Below are 11,843 nucleotides of genomic sequence, written 5' to 3' on the forward strand. Positions count from 1 at the left end.
GCTACTGGATCTCTACGCCCATCATACAAGTTAAACTTTGGCATTTTAAAACCCGCGGGCAGATGAACATCAGGACACACAAATCATTGTAAGACATGTTAATCTGATTTCCCATCCCTTGCATGCTCTTTAAGGACTGTTCTATACCTTTCAGCTTCCTGAATATCTCATCTCGCCCTTCTTTCCTTGTGAACTTTTCATTTTCAAAATGAAGCTCATCCCGAGGGCTATGACTGTATGAGTCAGGGACCTGGTGGGACAACTCTGGGGGGTAGTATTGGGCATCATGAGTTTTGAGTGGGTGTTCATTGTTTGATCTATGAAGGAAAGATTGTTGAGAAGTTGTGATCGTGGGGATAATGGATATGACAGGAGGGCAATTTTTGGGAAAGCTAGTTGGAGGACGAGTGATGGAGCTACTAGGGAGGTTGGGAAAGCTGTGATGCCTTCCCAATCATCCAAGCCTGATATATATCCACCATTTGTTGTCTTAACATCCTTACCTCTTCAACCAACCCATTGTCCTGTTTATCTAATTGCTTTTGGGCACCATTATCAACCAACTCAATTCTGTTGTCACCTGCCATTGCCTTTCAACTTTATGTTGTAGGGAAGAGTTACCAGTTTAAGAACCACAAACTAACCACCCTTCTGCTATAATGAAGATAACAAAGAGGAACAAAATGAAGTCATCACGTTAGCGTTGGGGCATTTAACATAAGATAATCTCACATTATGTGCAATGCACCTAGTCACAGTTATTGGTTCTAAAATGACTTCGAGGGTACGAAGGTCATATGGCATCATCCCAATTTCACTCTTGTTGCCCCGTTTCCTCTTCATTTTCCTTTCTAGCACCGCTTGGTTTTTCATTTCATTCCCCCTCTTTTCTTTCTGATTATCGCTCTTTTCTTTCCTCTCATTTCTCACATCCCACAACTTCATTCTCTCTTTTTTCTCTTTTTTTTAAATGATGATTCGATCGAACCCTATGTAGGTTGCCTACGTATCATGTCCCTCATGAATTAGATCAAGCGTAGTTATGAAAAATCGAGAATAAACTAAACAAACTAACATTCTCTTTTTTTTATACCTTAATGACTACTCTGACGAGAAAAAAGAAGATCTCTTTTTTTTTAGACTTAATGTTCTATAATCTATTCTAAACTCTATCTTAAATGAGCTTATTTTTTTTTCTTTTTTTGAAACAGATACTCTATGAGAAATTATTAAGGAAAAAACCCTAGAAGAGAAAAATATTTTTTGATTCTTTTTTTTTAGGAAGGAAATCTAAAGAATAAACCAAAGAAAAATATTTTGAATTTTCATTTGATATCCTGAAGAAAGATTTCGAAACGAGAAATGAAAAAGATAAAAAATATTTTTGGATTTCAGTTTTTGATTTCCTAAGGAGAAACTCTAAAGATAAACAAAAGATAAAGTATTTTTTTTTCTTCTATATATAATGTCCTAAAGTTCTAGTGAAAGTAAAAAGAATATTTATTTTTTATTTTTTATTAATTTTTCAAAGAAGAACCTCAAAAAGAAAATCTTCTTAGATTTTTGGAATTAATATCTTAAAGAAAACTTCTAAAGAGGTATCAAAAGAAAATTCTTTTTTTTTTTGTTTGAATTTTTAGCCTCAATATACTAAAGGAAATCTAAAAGCAACTTTTTTATTTTGAGTTCTAGATATTAATTTCCTAAAGGAAAACCAGCTCAAAAGATTTTTTTTTTAATTTTCTAGAATTAGTATTCTAAAGAAAACTTCTAACGAAAATATAAAAATGCAAAATCTTTTTTTTTTAGATTTTTGATTTATAACACATTTTTTCAAATATAAAATAGGAAGTACAATAACAAAAGACTCAACAAACTTAACTAGACTATGACAGACTCTAATATCACCTAAAAGACTCGATATTACTATAAAAAACTAGAAGGTAAAAGATGACATAAAAAGGAAAACAAACTCAAAACATAAAAAAAAAATCTCCTTAAGCAACTCCAGAATGCAGTGATCCTGACTGGATGGTCCTGGGGCGTCTATCTTGCTCAAGCACTAGTAAGTAGATCCACACCTGTATGAGAAAAATAATACCAAATAGATTTGAAGACTTAGAATACTATGTGAGACAATAATGCTCCCTATTGGTCACATGCAAGACACGATTGTCTATTGGTCACATGCAAGACACGATTGTGGCTATTTTTGAAAAAAAAAATTAACCTACGTGGCTTATTAGCGCAAACTCATCAAATGTGACCTCATGGAAACACCTCACTAAAGCTTATGTGGATTCAAACTCCCAATAACCATGGCCCAAAATTAATTTGCAAAATGACCTATTTTGCAAGAATGACCGATGTGGCCAGAAGTGGCTAAAGATGCAAACTTAAAAAAGGACGGAGCTTAAAGTAATATGACACCTAGTTGTGGACTCAAGATTCTAAGACATGGGTCATTGAACCACTTTTGCCAAATGACCCCATTTTTGCAAGAATGGCCGACGTGGCCAAAAGTGGCTAGACATGCAAGATTTCGCTAAGACTCCGCGAAACCAAGAACCTAAGACTCACTAGGAAGACCGGACCCTATGTGGGCTGCTTACGTATCCCGCCCCGAAAGACGAGAATCAGGTATGCGTAGTTCGGGAAAATTGGATACGTGCGAGAATTAAAAAAAAAACAATTGATTTGGAGAAAACATGCTTTTGTCTTTTTTTTTTTTTTTGAAAAATGATGAGAAAGTGCAAAATCTTTTTGGATTTTTCATTTTCACTTAATTTTTGGTCTCTTTCTTGGAAAAAATTGTGAAAGAAAAATACAACTAGGCCCTGCTTGCTTCATTTTTATACTTCACCCTCATTTCTTTCTCATTTACCCTCAACCCTCATTGGTCCGCCAAATGACCCCTTTTACCCTTGAAGATTGCAACACGTAGCACATAGGATGCATCAGGATGATCTTTTATTTTTGGGTACACCTGTCCTAGACGGACCCAACCCCTATGTTGAGTCCCCTAAGTCAAATGCACGTGATGCAAACAAACGTTCCTACTAGGGATATGGCATGAGGCTATATTATTCTAGGTTTAAACCTGTGGTTGTGTTCTAGACCAGGCTTACCCGAGCGGACAACTCGAGCCGGGAGGGGGGGGGAGGGGCAGCGTACCAGGAATACAGAAGCTTCACCGGCTTTGCAACTTATCTGAACCTCGTTCTAAAATTGGGATATGACTCTAACAGAAAAGAAGCCACACGAAGTGCACGCTTCCCAGATGATTTAGAAGACTTAGAGAGATGAGGGTTTCGTAACAGTTTATATACAGTTCAAGCAATATCAAAGCGGTAAAAACGACATTTAGCACATTAAGCTCAAACATGTGAAAATCAGATAATAAACAAAAGCCAACAATAACAGTTATTCTAAGCTCGAATTCTGAACCCTGAACCAGAGATTCTGGGTTCGTGCTCCCCAGCAGAGTTGCCATAGCTGTCACACCTCCTTTTTCCCACAGGGGGTAGGGAGTTTTTCCAATTTAAGTGACATTAATCAAAATGGGATTATTTATTTATTTCAGAATCACCACTTGGAATAATTTATGGTGTCCCAAGTCACAGGTTTATTTTAAATCCCAAATCGAGGAAAATTTGACTCTGTTTTACAGTCCGCGAAACACAGAAATCCGGGTGAGGAATTCTCTTAACTCGGAAAAAGGTGTGAGGCACTCCCGAATTCCACGGTTTTAGCACGGTCGCTCAACTGTTAATAATTGGCCTAATTATCTGATTCATTACATGTTTTAATACCTATTGTGCATTTTTGATTTTATACCGCTTTTAATTATTTATGGAGTTATTTCTGGAACAAGTCACGATTGTTGTACACTTGTTTGTTTTTGTATACGTTGCGAATCGTGTCACGGGAACCGTACCCACGATCTACAACATGTGAATTTTATTATTGTTTGAAGTTGTGGTCGGGTCACATGAAATGTGCATCCGAATTGGGCTTTACGCATCATAACCATGCCACAGGAACCGTACTCATAGTCACGATAATTTATTAATCGCGCCTAAAGCAGACTACGAATGCTCATGATTTATTTCCTAAGCTACTTTAATATTGATGGTGAGGCTCTTGAATTAGGGATATAACATTGTGAAAAGATATGAAGAATTTCAACGATATTTGATCCCCATAGTAGTTAAAGACGTCCTATGCATTTACCAGAATTGAACAAATCGGTTTAGGAAATGGGCCAGCATGGATCGACTTATTTGAGCCCATTATTGTTCTAAAGAAATCTGATTTTAAGCCCCATATATTCCAAATTAAAGGCAGCCCACTATCTATTAAGTTACCATAGGCCCAAAGTTCTATCAACTAAATGTTTCAATAGCACATGGCCCCATCGGCTGGACTAGCCCAACGTTGCAACATTAAAGGGTCTAGGAAATAGATATTCTTAAGCTACTAGACAATCATGCTGACACTTATCAATTTAAACACAAAATAATCATTCCAAACTAAAAAAACCAGTCATGGTATCCAGCAAAGACTTGGCCAGCAAATTCAAACAATAGAAAATTTATAGTTAAAGATAATCAGCAAAGGGAAGAGAGAACCTCTATTGTTGAACGATATTCTCCAAAACGTGTACAAGGGCAGCAAAAACTTCTAAATGAATGAATATGGTGAGGCTCACAGTCGACTGTCAAAGCCTCAACGACGACCTCGAAATAACCTCGACCCCGAGAAAATGCTACTATTACGGGTCATTTTGTTGCGAAATTGGGACTGTTTTGGGGTTAAACAGCTGCTCGTTTGGGGCTGCGTCGCAACTTTTATTGGGGTCGATTTCGGGCAAATTTCATGGCTGTTGCTGGGTGTCGATTTTGCTTGGGCTGAAGAAGAAGGAGCTGCTCTTTTTTAGATACAGTTTTCGTTCTTTTCCCTCTCTCTTTTTGTATTTTTCGGATTTATTCCTCCTTGATTTTTCGCTACTGTGTGTGTGCCTCTTTTTAATTTCTTTGAGATTGAAGCTTGGGGAGGGGACGACTGTTGCTTCTCTACGAGAGAATCAGAAGAGTCTCAACAGTGGGGTGCTGCCGTCTTTAGCCTTTGGAATTAGAGATTAGGTTCTTCTTTTATATGGAGTAGGAATGGGAATGAGTATGAGCTTAATGTTTTGGCTACCAAAATCTTAATTTTTTTCCTACAAATAATGTAAAATCTATACCATAAAATACATAACTAACTCTAATTAATTAAAATAAATAATATTATATTGTGAAACTATTTTTTGGTATTTTTCAAGATTATATAAAAATAAAAATAGATAAAAATAGGTGAAAATAGTATTACTACATTGAGTACTAATTAACCTTAAATTAAATAGACTTGAAACTATTTTTTGTGTTTTCAATTTTTTTTAAATACTAAATAAAATAACAATAAAAAATAGTATATTAGAATCCTAGAAAAATTCAAATAACTCAAATAAATATATAAAATATGCGAAACTGCTAATATAGCTTGAAGACGTGGCGGGTCAAAAATTACATGTCTACACCAGCATTCGTCAGACCGAAGGGCATCACTTTGTAGCAATATATCCCTTTTGGAGTTCGGAAAGCAGTACGCTCTTCATCTTTTGGAGACATTCTGATTTGATTTTATCTGGAGGACCCATCCATGAATGACATAGCTTCGTGCCCTGTTGTAGCATCAATCATGAGTTCAATAATTGGTAGCGGGAACTCATTTTTTGGACATGCCTTGTTTAGGTCTCGAAAGTCAACACAAACACGTATTTGACCATTCTTCTTCTTGACAGGTACAATATTCGATATCCATGATAGGTACTTCACCTCTCGAATAAATCTCGCATCGATGAGCTTGTTGACTTCGACTTCAATTTGTGATACAAGCTCGGGTCGAAACATGCGTTGTGATTGCTTCACAAGGCGTGCTCCACTTTTGATCCCTAAATGATGAACAACTACTTTAGGAATAAGACGAGGCATTTCTTTATACGACCATGTGAAGACATCTTTGTACTCGGTCAATAACTTGGAGTATTCCTCCTCCTCCTGAGGCGTAAGAAGCGCACTAATGAAGGTGAGGCATGTATCTTTTGGAGTGCCTAAATTGAGTTCCTTAAGCTCACCCACAGTTGATTGCCCGCCATCTTCTAGTTGATGGGGAGCCTCGTGTACTTCATCATCAACGTTAAGGCACAGGCTATCTTCCATAGTTATGTGATAGGATGTTTCCACAAAGTCTGACTTTTCTCTTTGACTTCCTTGGATGGTCGGCATGGCTTCTTTCTCTTTCTCTGCTTCTTTCCGAGGATGGCAAGTGTAAACAATGGTTCTCCTTTGCACCTTCAGTGGACCATCTGTGGATATTGACATAATAGACTTCCTCTTCATACGTGATAGGAAAGCACTACAGATTTCTTTGTCAGCAACAACTTCAAAATGATCCCGCCCCTCTTGGACTTGATCCTTATGTTTTTTCAGTATCTTTCTAGATGGTGACTTCCTTGTGGTTCCCAAGCGACAAAAGATGGAGGTCTTTGAGGTAGTGGAAACTTCCTTTAGATGTTTGGAAGATACACGTTCACCTTTGTGACTTAGCCTTTCAAACATCGAGACCCGAGGGGTTGAGCCTCCAATGCGATCAAACACTGATGTCCGTTGTTTTATTTTCTTGCACTTAACTTCCTTCATCTCCTCTACCGAGGTGTATTGTGATGAAGCTCTCTTTTTGCTTCTCTCAGGTGAAATTCAAAGAGGCTCTGCCAAACTGAATCCCAACCCAAACTTTGGAGTGGCGACGTAGTGCCCTTGCTTTCTCAACTTTAGTTGGGACTCATTGAGCCCATGTATCTTTTCACCAGTGACTTTGTCTTTGAGTTCTCCTAGTCTTGATGGATTGGAGAAGTCGTAACCAGCTTTTTCAAGCAGTATGAAAGCCTTAGGATCAAAGTGCCCTTTTAATTTATCAGCTTGGAGATTGCCTTTAGCAGACTCACAATTCACGGATGGGATTTGTGCAACTGGGACAGTCATATGCTCCTTCAAATCTTGTATCGCTATGTGACTCATTTTCTTCTTTGTAGTACATTCTTCTAACAAAGGTTGTCCTTTCTTTCGGTGCTCACGTGGAACATAGTGAAAAACTAGATGCTCCTTATCAGTCTTTGTTTGTATGTCACCTTCAGATGATGATAGTTTAATGGAGACTTCTTCAGTTCTCTTCTTAGACAGCTTGGCGGTAGTCCATTAAGCCTCATTTTCTTCTTCTGAATTGACACCAACTTCGTCGACTGATGATGGTTTCTCCACTTTCGGTTCACAAGAATCTTGGTAGAATTTTGCGTCTGCAAAGTATGACTCCGTCTCAGTGAAAGGCTTGATGTCTGCTTCAATTTTGACTATCTATCCATCTCTTCTGTACTTCAGACATTGATGCAAAGTAGATGATACCACCATATTCTCACGAATCTAAGGACGTCCAAGCAACAAGTTGTATGATGTTTTAGCATCTATGAAGTGAATCAGCGTGCTTGACTTCATCTCACCAATGGATAATCCTACTCGGATCACACCTATGGCTCGTTGTCCTCCTTGGTTGAAACCTTGGATTGTTAGGTTACTTTTGGATAACTCATCGATAGAGATCCCAAGCTTTTTTAGCACCATCTTTGGCATGATGTTGACAGCCGAACCATCATCAACAAGTATGCGATTGAGATGTGTTCCCGAATGGCCCCTATAACGAACAAAGGTCTGTTATGTGGCTTAGACCCCAGCAGCAAGTCATCATCTGTGAAGGAAATTGTTGTGCAACACGTGACAATTTTACCATTATCATGATGTTATTGTGTTTTCATTGGAGCAAGCTCATCGTTGCTTTCCTTTGTTTCATCAATACTAGAAACTACATGAGTTGCACCAACGTGACCTCCATAAAGGAATTTTCCAGGAAAGAATTCATGCAATGTGATGGGATTTCGGAACTTCGGTGATAGGCACCGTTAATCTTCTTGCTAATAGAAGATTTGACAATTCTTGGTGGTTTTAGCATATCCACATCGCTTATTTTTGCTATTGGCTTAGGAAGTTGTAGCCTCAAAACTGCTTGATGTTTTCTTTTCTTGTGAGTGACTAAAGTCCAACCCTCATCCTCTTTGTCTTTGGACTGAGTGTCCAGCTCTAGTAAACCTTCAAGAGTTTTCTTTGGAAGATCAACTTTAACGGGCTCGAAACTTCCAAATTGTAAGACGATGATGCTTGATGCGTTCTGCAACCTTGAACTCTTCTTTTCTTTGAGCGCGATACTGTATGATATGCTTCTGCTGTTTCATCCATGTCTATGATGATTTTTCCTTCACTTACAAGATCCATGATTTTCTCCTTCAAGACGAAGCATTTCTCTGTAGGGTGGATAATGATACGATGAAACTTGCAGTATTTCAGATTGCCAACTTTGCAAATTTTCTCTGGTCTTTTTGATTCAGGGAGATTGATGACTTTCTTGTCTAGCAGTTCATCAAGGATTGTGGGTACGTCTGAATCTGGAAATGGATAAACCTTCGCCTCTAATTCCTTTAAGGTGGGACGACGCTTCCCCTCTTTGGGATATTGACTCGGGGTCTTATCCTTCTTCACTTTTTGCTTAGTAGTGACCTTCACAGAAGTTGATTTCACCGCCATTGCTTCTTTGGTTTTGTTCTTTGATGCAACATTTTTCTTGAACTCCTTCTGATCAGCAAATGGAGATGCCTTTCCATGACTGCGATGCTTAACTCAATGTCGTGCGCTCGTGTTGCAAGTTCTTCAAAAGTTCGCGGTTTGATCCCTTGTAGGATGTACAAAAGGCCCCAGTACATTCCTTGAATGCACATCTCCATAGCAGATATTTATGAAAGGCGATCTTTGTAGTCCAAACTTAATGCTCTCCAACGATTAATGTAACCCACCACGGGCTCGTCCTTACTTTGCTTGGTTCCTGTCAACTCTATCATGCTTATAGTGTTTTGGGTACTATAAAATGATTGAGAAATTCCTTCTCAAGTTGCTCCCAGCTATCAGTGGACTCGGGTTCCAAGTCAACATACCAGTCAAATGCATTCCCTTTCAAAGAACGAACAAATTGTTTTACCAAGAGGTCACCATGTGTTCCAGCATTGCTACGAGTCTCAACAAAGTGGGCAATATGTTGCCTTGGGTTCCCTTTGCCATCAAATTGATGCAGCTTTGGTGGTTGATAATTGGTTGGCATGGTTAAACAATCAATCCTCTTAGTATAAGGCTTAGAGTAGTACAACGAACTTTGCGATGGTCCGCCGTATTGAGCTCTGATGGTGTTTGTTATCATGTCTTGCAATTGTTGGACAGATAACGCCGCAACTGAAGTGGATTGCTTTTCCTTTTGAATGTTTAACTTTGCAAACGATTCCTCAACAGCTGTTTTTTGGGAGGTGAAGATAGGTGAACCAGGAGGGACATGGCTCGACTCTCCAGGTGCATAGGCCTCCAATTTGTTCATGAGTTGAGCGATTTGAAGGTCATTGTCTTCAACAGATTTCTTCAAGACCTCTATAGTCTGTTCCATCATGCCGAACTTTCGTCTATGCTAGTTGCGTTAGTCATCAAGGCATTGACTTACGTTGAAACTGAAGAATCCACCAAATCCTCAAATCCACCAAGGTTTGAGGTTGTTTGAGAAAGTTCATCAAACAACGAGAATGGGGTGTTTCCCCCAGATATTGCGGTTGCGAAGGTCATATGAGATCTGCTCTTCTTTGCCATCTCCAAGGAGGCGAAGTATTCGGGTCCATCCAAGCCACTAGCCTTGAACTTGCTTCGAGTGATTGGGCCAACATGACTGAGCTCAGCGGATGCGGCAACAGTAGCATCTTTGCATGAAACATCACACTTGCGGAAGGTCATGTAGCAGTAGATCTGAAGTTTGTAGTTTTCAACTTGCAAGAAGGAAGAGATGAAGGGCAGAATTGGTCCCATTGGGCGTGCCAAAATTTGTTTGCAATAAATTTTCGTAGTACGAAAAATAAACTGCAACAAAAATAATGTAAAGAAAAAAGAGATTTTATTGATAAATATTTGTGAGTGCAATTCTTGTATCCCTTGATTCTCCTCTATGAAATTCTCCGTGATTCGAGGGCTTGAGAAGCGTCTTCCTCGAATGTAGAATGATCTAAACCTCCTTGCAATGTATTTAATCGCCAAGAACGTTGAGTAGCACTTTGTTGTTTCGGGTTGATCTCCGGGAAAAACTCCGGTGATCACTCCTTTGTTGAATAACTATGCACTTGATGATTGATCTCTCTGTTTGTGGATGCCTTCACCAATTGCGGAATGCTCTTCTCCAACTCTGAATGTCCCCTGAGAGTTATGTAACCCCTCTATTTATAGTTGTAGAGGATGGACAGTCCAGCTACATATGAACTCTCTTGCTTGATTCTGATTGGCTCATGTCATTTTAGCCACTTGGCGACCTGTGGTTGGTTCCTCCTTTTTGACTTGGATTGCCACATCATTTAATACGTGGCATCATCTTTTTGGCTTGCAGTTTGACTAGGTATGCCATGTCACTTGACACATAGCATGAGTCTGGGCCTTAAGATGAAATGGACCTTGGGCTTGAAAATAATAAAAATGGACTAATTTAACTTGTAAAGCCCAAATTAATTATTTTAACCCAATTAAATTTAATTCAAATTTTGTATGGATTAGAACCAATAAACTTTATATGTCTACAAGGGGTAATGACTCTCAAATAGCCAAATTCAGGAAGTAATTAAGACCGCGAATAATTTAGCGGTGTAATTAATAATCTGTGCCAAGTTTAGCATTCGTCTCTCTTTTGGGCCTATTAGGTATTGGCCCATGGTAAGCCATCTTGTATGAGAAAATCTCTCTTTATACCCATTAATTCCAAATTATTTACCCTTTAATGCCCATACTCAAATTATTTACTACTCCTACCCATACTCCCCAAACTATTTACCCGCTAGTTCTGTCTCACACCACTGGAATCAACTTTGACTTAAGGATGCTATATTTTCCATGTATTGTTGTTCTTTAACGTCGGTTCAACTGGCTGAAGTTGTGCAAAAACTTGACTTCCGTTCAAGCTCTAAACCAAGGCAATGCGTGGTCCATTGTTGTTGCGATGGCTTGGTTATTATCGAGGTTTCTGATAATATTAGTGATGAACACTCCATACCTTTGCTATGGAATCCCTCCACGAGAGAATCAATACTACTCCTACCCATACTCCCCAAACTATTTATCCGCTAGTTCTGTCTCACACCACTGGAATCAATAAAGTGATATTTTCTCTATTTGAATATCCACCATTGTTGGGCTTGAAGCTCAATTTTATTTTTGAAGATTTCTTGTTTGATTCAAAGTGGCTGCTGTTAAATATTGCTTATAGTACCTTCTGAAAGTTCATACTAAAATTTGATAGCATTTGGACCTGATTTGAGGTGATTGAGATCGAAATTTTCAGTTGAAAATGGAAGAAGAACACAGCTACAGTATACCGCTACGATATATAATATGCTGTAGGAGTATATAGCTATACTGCAACAGTACACTATTATAGTTTACAAAACAGTATACCGCTACAGTATACTAATATACTATAGGAGTATATAGTTATACTGCAATAATATACTATTATAGTATACAATATATTGTTATGGGATACTGTAATAATATGCAAGATACTGTAACAATATGCTGTAATAGTATACAATATACTATAATAGTATACTTATTACCCGTAAATTCACTTGC

Source organism: Nicotiana attenuata, chromosome 3 (genome assembly GCF_001879085.1).
Source record: "Nicotiana attenuata strain UT chromosome 3, NIATTr2, whole genome shotgun sequence".
Lineage (NCBI taxonomy): Eukaryota > Viridiplantae > Streptophyta > Magnoliopsida > Solanales > Solanaceae > Nicotiana > Nicotiana attenuata.